Source organism: Ranitomeya imitator, chromosome 5, assembly GCF_032444005.1.
Source record: "Ranitomeya imitator isolate aRanImi1 chromosome 5, aRanImi1.pri, whole genome shotgun sequence".
Classification (NCBI taxonomy): domain Eukaryota; kingdom Metazoa; phylum Chordata; class Amphibia; order Anura; family Dendrobatidae; genus Ranitomeya; species Ranitomeya imitator.
The window spans coordinates 313,680,634-313,691,869 of record NC_091286.1 but is presented as its reverse complement, the minus strand read 5'-3'; positions in this window follow the sequence as shown (position 1 = coordinate 313,691,869).

Here is an 11,236-nt window from a genome sequence, read left to right as displayed (position 1 = left end):
CCAGCTGTCTTTCCCTCAACCACTCCTTTTGTGATTCTCCGTGTACTGTCTCCTGGTATAACCTTCCTCGTTCCCAGAACACCCTCTCCTTATCAGTCTCGGAGGTGGGCGTCTCGGCGAGTTGTCTCAAACTCTCTAGGCTCGCATCTGTGTGCAGAGCGGCCTGAAATTCCTGGCTAGGGGAAGCCAGAAGCGATGTCAGGGTCCCTTCCCCACGGGAACCCTCTTGGACCTGCTCTGAGTCCACCTCTGGTTCAGTCACAGTGATGACTGAGGAGGGTCCGGAAGGCTGACAGTTATCTGCGTTCCGGGCACTCTGACTGCGGGTGACAGCAGCTACGCAGGCTGTCTCCCCGGAGGTTTCTACAGACCCATCAGCCGGCGCTGCTATGGGCTCTACCTCACCATCCACCCCCAACACTCCAGGGGCAGTGCTACTTATGGGCCAGTTACCTTCCTCGGTGGCACTGGTCACTTTCATGGCATCACCTTTCTCATGGCTCCCTGTTGTGAATTCTGTGGTCAAGCTCCCTCCTGTGGTCATGAGTGGTACTTCGGCTGGTTCTGTCCATGAGCTTCCTTTGGTGGATGTGAGTGGGGCTGCGGCTTCTGAGTTTCCTTCCTCAGGTGACGAGGTTAAGTCGTTAGGTGCTGCTCTATTTAACTCCACCTAGTTCTTTGTTCCTGGCCTCCAGTCAATGTTCCAGTATTGGTCTTGCTCTCTCCTTGATCGTTCTTGTGGCCTGTCTGCCCTGCATAAGCTAAGTTCTGCTTGTGTTACTTTTGTTTGCTATTATTTCTGTCCAGCTTGCTATATTGGTTTGTCTTGCTTGCTGGAAGCTCTGGGACGCAGAGGAAGCACCTCCGTACCGTTAGTCGGTGCGGAGGGTCTTTTTGCGCCCTCTGCGTGGTTGTTTGTAGGTTTTTGTGCTGACCGCAAAGCTATCCTTCCTATCCTCGGTCTATTTAGTAAGTCGAGCCTCACTTTGCTAAAATCTATTTCATCTCTGTGTTTGTGTTTTCATCTTTGCTCACAGTCATTATATGTGGGGGGCTGCCTTTTCCTTTGGGGAATTTCTCTGAGGCAAGGTAGGCTTATTTTTCTATCTTCAGGGCTAGCTAGTTTCTCAGGCTGTGCCCGAGGTGCCTAGGTCTGGTCAGGAGCGCTCCACGGCTACCTCTAGTGTGGTGTGATAGGATTAGGGATTGCGGTCAGCAGAGTTCCCACGTCTCAGAGCTCGTCCTATGTGTTTAGGAACTATCAGGTCATTTTCTGTGCTCGTAACCACCAGGTCCATTGTGGTTCTGAATCACCAGTTCATAACAGTACTGGAGGCCCAAAGTACTAATGCTTCTCAATAGAGGGAAAAGAGAAGTTCTGAGACCATTTTTTTTTCTTCGCACTGTGTTTTGTCTTTCTTTTCCCCTTTACATCAGGGTGGTTCAGAACACAGGTGTAGACATGGACATTCAAGGTCTTTCCTCTTTGATGGATAATCTCGCTATAAGTGTACAGAACATTCAAGATTTAGTGGTTCAGAATCCTATGTTAGAACCTAAAATTCCTATTCCTGAGTTATTTTCTGGAGATAGAGCTAAGTTTCTGAATTTCAAAAATAATTGTAAACTATTTCTGGCTTTGAAACCCCGCTCCTCTGGTGACCCAGTTCAACAAGTAAAGATCATTATTTCTTTATTACGTGACGACCCTCAAGACTGGGCATTTTCCCTTGCGCCAGGAGATCCTGCATTATGTGATATTGATGCGTTTTTTCTGGCGCTCGGGTTGCTTTATGATGAACCTAATTCAGTGGATTAGGCAGAGAAAATCTTGCTGGCTCTGTGTCAGGGTCAGGATGAGGTAGAGATATATTGTCAGAAGTTTAGGAAGTGGTCTGTGCTCACTCAATGGAATGAATGTGCTCTGGCAGCAATTTTCAGAAAGGGTCTCTCTGAAGCCCTTAAGGATGTCATGGTGGGATTTCCTATGCCTGCTGGTCTGAATGAGTCTATGTCGTTGGCCATTCAGATCGATCGACGCTTACGTGAGCGTAAAACTGTGCACCATTTGGCGGTATTATCTGAGCATAAACCTGAGCCTATGCAATGTAATAGGACTTTGACCAGAGCAGAACGGCAAGAACACAGACTTCGTAATGGGCTGTGTTTTTACTGTGGTGATTCCACTCATGCTATCTCCGATTGTCCTAAGCGCACTAAGCGGTTCGCTAGGTCTGCCACCATTGGTACGGTACAGTCGAAATTTCTTTTGTCCGTTACTTTGATCTGCTCTTTGTCATCCTATTCTGTCATGGCATTTGTGGATTCAGGCGCTGCCCTGAATTTGATGGACTTGGAGTTTGCTAGGCGCTGTGGGTTTTTCTTGGAGCCCTTGCAGCATCCTATTCCATTGAGAGGAATTGATGCTACGCCTTTGGCCAAGAATAAGCCTCAGTATTGGACCCAACTGACCATGTGCATGGCTCCTGCGCATCAGGAGGATATTCGCTTTTTGGTGTTGCAGAATCTGCATGATGTGGTCGTGTTGGGGTTGCCATGGCTACAAGTCCATAACCCAGTATTGGATTGGAAGTCAATGTCTGTGTCCAGCTGGGGTTGTCAGGGGGTACATGGTGATGTTCCATTTCTGTCTATTTCATAATCCACCCCTTCTGAGGTCCCAGAGTTCTTGTCAGATTACCGGGATGTATTTGATGAGCCCAAGTCCAGTGCTCTACCTCCGCATAGGGATTGCGATTGTGCTATCGATTTGATTCCTGATAGTAAGTTTCCTAAAGGTCGACTGTTTAATTTATCTGTACCTGAGCACGCCGCTATGCGGAGTTACGCAAAGGAATCCTTGGAGAAGGGTCATATTCGCCCGTCGTCGTCGCCATTGGGGGCAGGGTTCTTTTTTGTGGCCAAGAAGGATGGTTCGTTGAGACCTTGTATTGATTACCGCCTTCTAAATAAAATCACAGTCAAATTTCAGTACCCCTTGCTGCTGCTGTCTGATTTGTTTGCTTGGATTAAGGGGGCTAGTTGGTTCACCAAGATAGATCTTCGTGGTGCGTATAATCTTGTGCGTATTAAACAGGGCGATGAATGGAAAACAGCTTTTAATACGCCTGAGGGCCATTTTGAGTACCTGGTTATGCCATTCGGGCTTTCCAATGCTCCATCTGTATTTCAGTCCTTTATGCATGACATTTTCCGAGAGTACCTGGATAAATTCCTGATTGTATACTTGGATGATATTTTGGTCTTCTCGGATGATTGGGAGTCGCACGTGAAGCAGGTTAGAATGGTGTTCCAGGTCCTGCGTGCAAATTCTTTGTTTGTGAAGGGGTCAAAGTGTCTCTTTGGTGTTCAGAAGGTTTCATTTTTGGGTTTCATTTTTTCCCCTTCTACTATCGAGATGGACCCTGTTAAAGTTCAGGCCATTTATGATTGGACTCAGCCGACATCTCTGAAGAGTCTGCTAAAGTTCCTGGGCTTTGCTAATTTTTATTGTCACTTCATCAATAATTTTTCTAGTATTGCTAAACCGTTGACTGATTTAACCAAGAAGGGTGCTGATGTGGTCAATTGGTCTTCTGCTGCTGTGGAATCTTTTCAGGAGTTGAAGCGTCGTTTTTCTTCTGCCCCTGTGTTGTGCAAGCCAGATGTTTCGCTCCCGTTCCAGGTCGAGGTTGATGCTTCTAAGATTGGAGCAGGGGCTGTTTTGTCGCAAAGAAGTTCTGATGGCTTGGTGATGAAACCATGTGCCTTCTTCTCCAGGAAGTTTTCGCCTACTGAGCGTAATTATGATGTTGGCAATCGAGAGTTGCTGGCCATGAAGTGGGCATTCGAGAAGTGGCATCATTGGCTTGAAGGAGTTAAGCATCGCGTGGTGGTCTTGACTGATCACAAGAACTTAACTTATCTCGAGTCTGCAAAACGGTTGAATCCTAGACAGGCTCGTTGGTCGCTGTTTTTCTCCCGTTTTGACTTTGTGGTTTCGTACCTTCCGGGCTCTAAAAATGTGAAGGTGGATGCCCTGTCTAGGAGTTTTGTGCCTGACTCTCCGGGTTTGCCTGAGCCGGCGGGTATTCTCAAAGAGGGGGTAATTTTGTCTGCCATCTCCCCTGACTTGCGGCGGGTGCTGCAAAAATTTCAGGCTAATAGACCTGACCGTTGCCCAATGGAGAAACTGTTTGTCCCTGATAGATGGACGAGTAGAGTTATCTCTGAGGTCCATTGTTCGGTGTTGGCTGGTCATCCTGGAATCTTTGGTACCAGAGATTTGGTGGCTAGATCCTTTTGGTGGCCGTCTCTGTCGCGGGATGTGCGTTCGTTTGTGCAGTCCTGTGGGATTTGTGCTCGGGCTAAGCCCTGCTGTTCTTTTGCCAGTGGGTTGCTTTTGCCCTTGCCAGTCCCGAAGAGGCCCTGGACACATATCTCTATGGATTTTATTTCGGATCTCCCCATCTCTCAAAAGATGTCGGTCATTTGGGTTTTTTGTGATCGCTTCTCTAAGATGGTCCATTTGGTACCCTTGTCTAAATTGCCCTCCTCCTCTGATTTGGTGCCATTGTTTTTCCAGCATGTGGTTCGTTTACATGGCATTCCGGAGAACATCGTTTCTGACAGAGGTTCCCAGTTTGTTTCGAGGTTTTGGCGAGCCTTTTGTGCTAGGATGGGCATTGATTTGTCTTTTTCCTCGGCTTTCCATCCTCAGACAAATGGCCAAACTGAACGAACCAATCAGACCTTGGAAACATATCTGAGATGTTTTGTTTCTGCAGATCAGGATGATTGGGTGTCCTTTTTGCCTTTGGCTGAGTTCGCCCTTAATAATCGGGCCAGCTCGGCTACTTTGGTTTCGCCGTTTTTCTGCAATTCTGGTTTCCATTCTCGTTTCTCTTCAGGGCAGGTTGAGTCTTTGGACTGTCCTGGTGTGGATACTGTGGTGGATAGGTTGCAGCAGATTTGGACTCATGTAGTGGACAATTTGACATTGTCCCAGGAGAAGGCTCAACGTTTCGCTAACCGTAAGCGCTGTGTGGGTCCACGACTTCGTGTTGGGGATTTGGTTTGGTTGTCGTCTCGTTATATTCCTATGAAGGTTTCCTCTCCTAAGTTTAAGCCTCGTTTCATTGGTCCGTATAGGATTTCTGAGGTTCTTAATCCTGTGTCTCTTCGTTTGACCCTTCCAGCTTCTTTTTCCATCCATAATGTATTCCATAGGTCATTGTTGCGGAGATACGTGGCACCTGTGGTTCCTTCCGTTGATCCTCCTGCCCCGGTCTTGGTTGAGGGGGAGGTGGAGCATATAGTGGAGAAGATTTTGGATTCTCGTATTTCGAGACGGAAACTCCAGTAGCTGGTTAAGTGGAAGGGTTATGGTCAGGAAGATAATTCCTGGGTCTTTGCCTCTGATGTTCATACTGCCGATCTGGTTCGTGCCTTTCATTTGGCTCATCCTGGTCAGCCTGGGGGCTCTGGTGAGGGATCGGTGACCCCTCCTCGGGGGGGGGGTACTGTTGTGAATTCTGTGGTCAAGCTCCCTCCTGTGGTCATGAGTGGTACTTCGGCTGGTTCTGTCCATGAGCTTCCTTTGGTGGATGTGAGTGGGGCTGTGGCTTCTGAGTTTCCTTCCTCAGGTGACGAGGTTAAGTCGTTAGGTGCTGCTCTATTTAACTCCACCTAGTTCTTTGTTCCTGGCCTCCAGTCAATGTTCCAGTATTGGTCTTGCTCTCTCCTGGATCGTTCTTGTGGCCTGTCTGCCCTGCATAAGCTAAGTTCTGCTTGTGTTACTTTTGTTTGCTATTATTTCTGTCCAGCTTGCTATATTGGTTTGTCTTGCTTGCTGGAAGCTCTGGGACGCAGAGGAAGCACCTCCGTACCGTTAGTCGGTGCGGAGGGTCTTTTTGCGCCCTCTGCGTGGTTGTTTGTAGGTTTTTGTGCTGACCGCAAAGCTATCTTTCCTATCCTCGGTCTATTTAGTAAGTCGGGCCTCACTTTGCTAAAATCTTTTTCATCTCTGTGTTTGTGTTTTCATCTTTGCTCACAGTCATTATATGTGGGGGGCTGCCTTTTCCTTTGGGGAATTTCTCTGAGGCAAGGTAGGCTTATTTTTCTATCTTCAGGGCTAGCTAGTTTCTCAGGCTGTGCCCGAGGCGCCTACGTCTGGTCAGGAGCGCTACACGGCTACCTCTAGTGTGGTGTGATAGGATTAGGGATTGCGGTCAGCAGAGTTCCCATGTCTCAGAGCTCGTCCGGTTATGATAAGGTAATTCAGTACCACAATGGACATAGAGGTCAGAGCACATACAGTGACCTGACAATAACCCAAAAACATAGAACGAGCTCTGAGACGTGGGAACTCTGCTGACCGCAATCCCTAATCCTCTCCAACCACACTAGAAGCAGCCGTGGATTGCGCCTAACGCTCCCTATGCAACTCGGCACAGCCTGAGAAACTAGCTAGCCTGAAGATAGAAAATAAGCCTACCTTGCCTCAGAGAAATACCCTAAAGGAAAAGGCAGCCCCCACATATAATGACTGTGAGTTAAGATGAAAAGACAAACGTAGAGATGAAATAGATTTAGCAAAGTGAGGCCCGACTTTCTGAACAGAGCGAGGATAGGAAAGATAACTTTGCGGTCAACACAAAACCCTACAAAAACCACGCAAAGGGGGCAAAAAGACCCTCCGTACCGAACTAACGGCACAGAGGTACACCCTCTGCGTCCCAGAGCTTCCAGCAAGCAGGAAAAATCAAATAGACAAGCTGGACAGAAAAAAACAGCAAACAAAATAGCAAAGCGGAACTTAGCTATGCAGAGCAGCAGGCCACAGGAACGATCCAGGAGGAAACAGGTCCAAAACTAGAACATTGCCTGGAGGCCAGGATCAAAGCACTAGGTGGAGTTAAATAGAGCAGCACCTAACGACTTCACCACATCACCTGAGGAAGGAAACTCAGAAGCCGCAGTACCACTTTCCTCCACCAATGGAAGCTCACAGAGAGAATCAGCCGAAGTACCACTTGTGACCACAGGAGGGAGCTCTGCCACAGAATTCACAACATCGTCCTATGTGTTTAGCAACTATCAGGTCATTTTCTGTGCTCGTAACCACCAGGTCCATTGTGGTTCTGAATCACCAGTTCATAACAGCTCCGATGCTGCTCCCCATTTCCTGTAGCATCGACACTTGCCCCTGTTAGGGGTTCCTCAGCCGCCTCACTCCGCAGAGCGATGTGGCTGGGCACGCCTGTACATATGGACACATTAACCTTCACAGAAAAATCATTATCAGGTTCAGATGGCACAGGTACAACATTTTCACCATCCATCCTAGGAAAAAAATGGTTATTAGATGCATCACTACAAGATAAAGCTTTGTCAGGTAACACATGTGATTTCCCATCATCATCATCATCATCATCATCATCATCATCATCAGGGTTAACGTTACCCTTATTAGTAGATTGGGGAGGGGTGTTAGAGACGTAGTGTGCAACCAACCTCCCCAAATCAGTCCCCAGCAAAACATCAGTGGGCAAATTATCAGACAGCCCCACTTCCTTCACCCCGCTCCTGGCACCCTAATCAATAAAAACACGGGCCATCGGTAAAGGACAGCTGAAGCCCCCAATCCCAGTGACAGTTAGGGATTTCCCCAGAATAATTTCTTCAGGGGCCGCCAGTTCGGGTCGGATGAGGGTTCCTTCAGCCCCAGTGTCTTTGAGACCTGTAGCAACATGGCCTCCCACAGTGACGTGCTGTACGTTGTCACACACCCTCCCAACCACACCACCCACCAAAAGAACTGCTGCATTAGGCCTCGTGGCCTTGGCTTGGGGGTTCTTCTGCTTGGTTGGGCAGGAGGGACTGAGATGACCAGTCTGATTGCAGGTGTAACACTTGCGAGGGTCGGTGGTAGGTCTGGTGCTGTTGGCCACGGGGCCAGGACCTCTGGTGTGCTGGCTGGCAGGGATACTGGCGTTGGTTGCAGGCTTACCCACTCTCCAGCTGGTGGTGACTGGCTTCCGCACTTCCGATCTACGGTTGGCCTCATAGGCATCGGCAATCTGCGCTGCTTTTGTCACGTCTTTGGGTTCTCTGTCCATCACGAACTGTCGCACCTCAGCTGGGCAAAGATGAAAGAACTGGTCTTTGATCATCAGGTCTCGCAGCTGTACAAAGGTGGTCACTGACAGTCCTTGGGTCAACTGGTCAAAGTGGGTCCCCAGTCCATGCACCACATCACTGTAACTGTCGTGTGGGCCACGTTGGAGGGTCCAGAGCTTTCTACGGTACACCTCAGGTGTAAGCTGGTATTTGGCTATCAGAGCCTGCTTGATGGCCTCATAGTCACAATCTTGTTCTTGAGGGAGGGCAGCAAACGCCTCCAGAGCTTTACCTCTCAGCCCTGGTGTCAGGTATCGTGCCCATTCATCTGTAGGCAGCCGGTACTGTCTGCAGGCTATCTCAAAGTCCCGCAGAAACGTGTCCAAGTCTCCGTCCTTCTCCATAACAGGAAAGTGATCGGGCCGGGGCTTAGGTATCTGAGCGCTGCTGGGCTCACGTCTCTGGGCGGTGGAGGGTATCCCCCCTGCCGGAGCATCTCCAGTTCATGTGCTCGCTGGGCTTGGCGCTCGGCTCTCTCAGCCTCCCGCTCGGCTCGGGCCTCTCTCTCGGCTTGCTGGGCCTCCTGCCGGTATTGCTGAATCAGCTACCGACGTCCCTCTAGGTCATCTGCGGCGCATTGTTGCAGAGCCAGCTGCAGGAGGAGGTCTGCACCCCCCTGGTTGCCAGTAGGGCCCGTATTCAGTGGTTGGATCTCTGCTGCAGCACCATGTTCGCTGGTGCTGGCTTCTGCGGCCTCTGAACTCTGAGAGTGGTCTAGAGCGGCTTCCCATTGCACCAGATCTGCGACCAGTTGGGCTTTGTTTTAGCTTGCAAAGTCAATGTGCTGTGACTTGCATAAGGCAACAAGGGTGTCTCTGGTCTGCTTCTCATAAAAGACTTCTCCCAGCACAACCATCGTTGCCAAATAAAAGATAGGACAGAAAAACGAAGAGAAAGGGAGGGGATAATTACCAGTACGCAATTGTCTCAAGACTAATAAAATACTGAGTTCCTTCTCCACACTTATTTGTGCAGAGTCCTCGCAAGAACTCTGCAAGTTTTTAGTGAGAGGAATGATTGCTCAAACCAAATCACTAATGCTCTAATATCCCACCGCCTTGCCACCAATTTGTCAGGAATCCCCTGACCGCTGCCACCAATTTGTCACGATTCACACCGTGACCGTCACCCCTACGTCACGGGTCGGGGTGACTTTGGGCCAACAGACGGCTATCACATGTGCAGGGGGGCTTATCTTAGTTATCCCTCCACTGCTAACAATGTGATGAGAAAACACACACAAGGCTATTGACCTCTTAGTTTACAGCAGAGGCTTATTGTAGGTATCCCACTGCTTTTCAATATACCACGAACTGCAGGGATTTATGTATATCCCGCTTACAGTTCCACTTAAAACTTGCAGCTCTCTGGCGCCCCCCTTACTCTCAGGTCAGATTAGGTACTGCACCCTGAGTAATTAGTCGCCAGACAGGCTGCCTGCTATGTACTGGCTATTGGGCACGCTGCAGCGACGCGATAAACTATTCCCACTCAGGCAGGAACAATAATTTTCAACGCCGCAGTCGCTACAACGCCACTCAACTACCCAGTACAGAATGTATGCTGCCACCAGCTTCGATTAACCGGGTCCGAAGCTAACCCAACACAGTAGCGTATTTCCCTTCAGAAGACATAGGGTATGTTTAGAGCATGGAGAATGAACTAATATTAAATATTATATCCCATAAAAATTAGGCAATGCTTTATCAAAAATATTTTATAAAGATGTTACAAATGAGACAATTGCAAATATGTACAAGGGTAATTATAAAATAAACAGGGATTAAATGAGAAAAGATAACACTCACATGTTCTCAGTTCATTGCATGGCAGGCAACCATACGTCCCAGCTCATTGGACGTGCGCAGGGCTTTCCAGAAGAAGAAGCAAGCAAGCAAGGTAGACTGACCTGAGAGCCTGCCACAAACTTAAGACCTGCAGCTAGTGACATCACAGAAAGGCTGGCTTATCCAGACCCTCCTCTCTCTACATTCTGAGTACTGCAACCTTAGATTTATCGACTTTCTATAACTCTGCTACAAAACATGTCATAGTCATAACAAACCCAGCATTCATCTCGGATTAACGTGGGCATTCTAATGAGATCAAATGTCCTATCTGGGATACATATTTACAGAGAAATACCTACTTCTTTACCAGATGGAGTTAGAAGCCCGTTTTTCGAGGGATGGGTAGGTCCACTGAGGGAGAATAAGAATATATATTTTCGTGTTCTTAACGTAAACATTGTGCATAATATCTTACAAAAACCAAACAAAGAACTTTCATGGATCCTAGAAGTTTCTAATTCACTTATAGCTGGACAAGAGCTTACACGGCAGGAAATGCCGGTCGTAAATACCTTGGCTCTCCTAAAACCCCCACACTCTCTGAGAAGGAAAGCTAAACTCTGAAGTAAAGGGAAGGGGGTTTTTGAGCCCAGGGTCTGCCATGTGTTTTTGGAACCATGGTCAGAAGTGCCAAAAATCCCTCAGCTATGGTGCTAATAGGCAGAGAAACTACTACTTATTTGATATTCCATACCATATCGTGACAAGTGGTATAATTAAAAATGTCAATGTCAGGTCAGCAAGGAAAAAATAAGCCCTCACCTGACCCCAGATCACGAAAAACGGAGATGCTATCGTTATCGGAAATTTGCACAATTCTTTTTTTTCGCAAATTTTGGAATTTTTTCTCACTACTTAGATTAAAAAAAATTGCCTAGACATGTTTGGTGTCTATGAACTCGAAATGACCTGGAGAATCATAATATGTCAGTTTCAGCATTTAGTGAACCTAGTAAAAAAGCCAAACAAAAAACAAGTGTGGATTGCATTTTGCAATTTCATCGCATTTGGAATTTTTTTCCCGCTTTCTGTTACATGACATGGTAAAAGCAAAGGTATCTTTCAAAAGTACAACTCGTCCTGCAAAAAATAAGCCATCACATGGCTATATTGACAGAAAAGTAAAAATGTTATAGCTCTGGAAAAAGGGGAGCGAAAAAAGAAAATGAAAAAACAAAAAAAAACTCCGGGTTAAGGGGTTAAAC